This window comes from Anoplopoma fimbria, chromosome 12 (assembly GCF_027596085.1).
Source record: "Anoplopoma fimbria isolate UVic2021 breed Golden Eagle Sablefish chromosome 12, Afim_UVic_2022, whole genome shotgun sequence".
NCBI lineage: Eukaryota > Metazoa > Chordata > Actinopteri > Perciformes > Anoplopomatidae > Anoplopoma > Anoplopoma fimbria.
This window is the reverse complement of record NC_072460.1, coordinates 25666194-25669231: the sequence shown is the minus strand read 5'-3', so window position 1 is coordinate 25669231 and position 3038 is coordinate 25666194. Positions and strand designations below refer to the sequence as shown.

Genomic DNA, 3038 nt, shown 5'->3' with positions numbered 1-3038 from the left:
ATATCACACTATTAAAACTGAATCATTTTCTCATATCAATATGTGAAATGTGTGATAGAACGACATTTAACATCATTGAATTGCTGTTCTGTGATGCGAACTTTCTTTAATTGTTTCAACTTTTCTCACACGTGGATGTGAACATGCAGAATTAGCTTTGAATCATTCATTCGGAAGACAGGATCTTGTAGAACGAGATCATGATTTGATCATTTAATCAGGATATGATTCCACGGAAAGTTGGTTCTTCGGATGAACCTTTTTTGGAGGAAAGAGTTCTTCAAGGATTACAGAAAGAATGAGTGTTAAAAGATTCTCCCAGCCACCGATACAGAAGACTTGTGATCCATGATGAGCCGTGATTCTATATGGAACCTTTGAAATAGAATAGGGTTCTGGACAGAACCTTGAGAGTGGGCTCAAGATGAAACCGTTGGGAGTATAAGAGAGTTCTCGAGAGATTCCCCTGGTGGGTTTTCACTAAGAGTATTAAGGGGTTCTCGGTAGAACCTCCTGGTTTGGCTCTGAACAAAACCCTTGGAATATAAAAAGGATTCCGGACGGAACCTTCTGGATGGTTTTCCCTTTGAGTACAAAATGGTTCTAGACAGAACCTCCTGGTGGGTTTTCCGTCTAAGTATGAAAGGGTTCTCTAAACCTCCTGGGTGGGCTCGAGATACAGGCCTTAAGAGTATAAAGGGTTCTTCACAGAACCTCCTGGTTGGGTTCTAGATAAAACTCTTGGAATATAAAATGATTCTAGACAGAACATTCTGGTGTTTTTCCCTTTAAGTATAAAATGGTTCTCAACAGAACCTCGGTGTTGGGCTCTGATGATTATCTTTATAAGTGCCCTCCATGATAACAAAGAATAATCGACCAACCAAAGCTTAATTATCTAGCGTCATTATTCTGTATTATGATTATTATCACTTCTATAAAAGATCATTTTAATCTCAGCGAGGCTCTTTTCAGATGAAGGTAAATATTTGACCTCATGGTGAACAGCTCGGTGACATTTAAACTAGAACACGCAGACACAGATGCCTCCTGTGCTCAGTGCTAGTTTAAGAACAAACACTTTGCAAAGCTGAGACCATGCAGGAAACCCAACACGGCAGAACAAAAAGGGTTGAAACGTCCTGATGTTCTGCATGACAGCGAGAACCGCAGCCCAGCTATCTCCACGGCTAACAGACAGACATCCATCAAACACAGAACATCAGTGAGGTCATCAGTGATCAGCGAGACGTCTCAATCCGGACATCCCACACAGAGATGGACATGAATCACTGAGAGCTGGGTGACGTTCCCAACGCGCTCCAGAGAACCATGAAGGGTTCAGAACCATGAAGGGTTCAGAACCATGAAGGGTTCAGATACATGAAGGGTTCAGATACATGAAGGGTTCAGAACCATGAAGGGTTCAGAACCATGAAGGGTTCAGATACATGAAGGGTTCAGAACCATGAAGGTTCAGAACCATGAAGGGTTCAGATACATGAAGGGTTCAGATACATGAAGGGTTCAGAACCATGAGGGGTTCAGATACATGAAGGGTTCAGAACCATGAAGGGTTCAGAACCATGAAGGGTTCAGATACATGAAGGGTTCAGATACATGAAGGGTTCAGAACCATGAAGGGTTCAGAACCATGAAGGGTTCAGATACATGAAGGGTTCAGATACATGAAGGTTCAGATACATGAAGGGTTCAGACCCATGAAGGTTCAGAACCATGAAGGGTTCAGAACCATGAAGGGTTCAGAACCATGAAGGGTTCAGATACATGAAGGTTCAGAACCATGCATTGAGCTTTAAACTGTTCCACCTTCATGTGGGAGAACATCCACAGCTGGTGTTTCAGGCCCTCTCTCCTCCGGTGGAGACCCTCTCTCTCTCCTCCCGGTGGAGACCCTCTCTCCTCCCCTCCGGGTGGAGACCCTCTCTCCTCCCTCTCCCCCCCGGTGGAGACCCTCTCTCCTCCCGGGTCCCTCTCTCCTCCCGGGTGGAGACCCTCTCTCCCCTCTCTCCTCCGGGTGGAGACCCTCTCTCTCTCCTCCCGGTGGAGACCCTCTCTCTCTCCTCCGGGTGGAGACCCTCTCTCTCTCCTCCCTCCCGGGGGAGACCCTCTCTCCTCTCCCTCTCTCCTCCCGGTGGAGACCCTCTCTCTCTCCCGGTGGAGACCCTCCCTCTCCTGGGTGGAGACCCTCTCTCCCCGGTGGAGACCCTCTCTCCTCCCCGGGTGGAGACCCTCTCTCTCTCTCCCCGGTCCCTCTCTCCTCCCGGTGGAGACCCTCTCTCTCCCGGTGGAGACCCTCTCTCCTCCGGTGGAGACCCTCTCTCTCCTCCCTCTCTCCTCCCGGGTGGAGACCCTCCCTCTCCTCCCTCTCTCTCCCCGGTGGAGACCCTCTCTCTCCCTCTCTCTCTCTCCTCCCGGGTGGAGACCCTCTCTCTCTCCTCCCGGTGGAGACCCTCTCTCTCTCCTCCCGGTGGAGACCCTCTCTCCTCCCTCTCTCTCTCCTCTCCCAGTGGAGACCCTCTCTCTCTCCCTCTCTCTCTCCTCCCGGTGGAGACCCTCTCTCTCTCCTCCCGGTGGAGACCCTCTCTCTCTCCTCCCAGTGGAGACCCTCTCTCCTCCCTCTCTCCCTCTCTCTCTCTCCTCCCTCTCTCCCTCTCTCTCTCTCCTCCGGGCCTCTCCTGCGGGTTCCGGTGGGTTCTTCTCTCCCCAGCTTTCCCTCCTCTATCCGGGAGGAGGAGAGTGAAAGCAGGAGAGGGGGAGGACAGAAAAGTTACACATTCCCGAGGACACCTCCGGGAATCAAACCAACGATGTTAAACATAACAACACGCACCAGGAGCTGCGGGACGCGTTCATGTTCACATGTTAAATAGTTCCACTTTAACATGTCTGCAGATGGAACAATAAGGAACAATAAGGAACAATAACTCCTCCTGCCACGTGAGAGATGCAGAACCATCATGTTATGTTTGTTGGTTCTATAAGAACATCAGCAGAGAACATGAGAGGAACTGACC

The 3038-nt window shown here is 49.7% G+C and overlaps 2 protein-coding genes across 2 annotated transcripts in view; one reads left to right on the top strand and one right to left on the bottom strand.

Moving 5' to 3' along the window:
• LOC129099536 (transmembrane prolyl 4-hydroxylase-like) overlaps nt 1-3038 on the top strand; it is a 26758-nt gene that overhangs the window by 4257 nt on the left and 19463 nt on the right. The gene's annotated exons all lie outside the window — the stretch shown is intronic.
• The window catches only part of LOC129099410 (cyclin-dependent kinase 17-like), a 47963-nt gene that overhangs the window by 44832 nt on the left and 93 nt on the right, over nt 1-3038 (bottom strand). The window contains exon 1 of the mRNA XM_054608641.1: nt 3038. This exon is cut by the window's right edge and continues 93 nt beyond it. The gene's annotated coding sequence lies outside the window, so the exon portion shown is untranslated. The remainder of the gene's footprint in view (nt 1-3037) is intronic.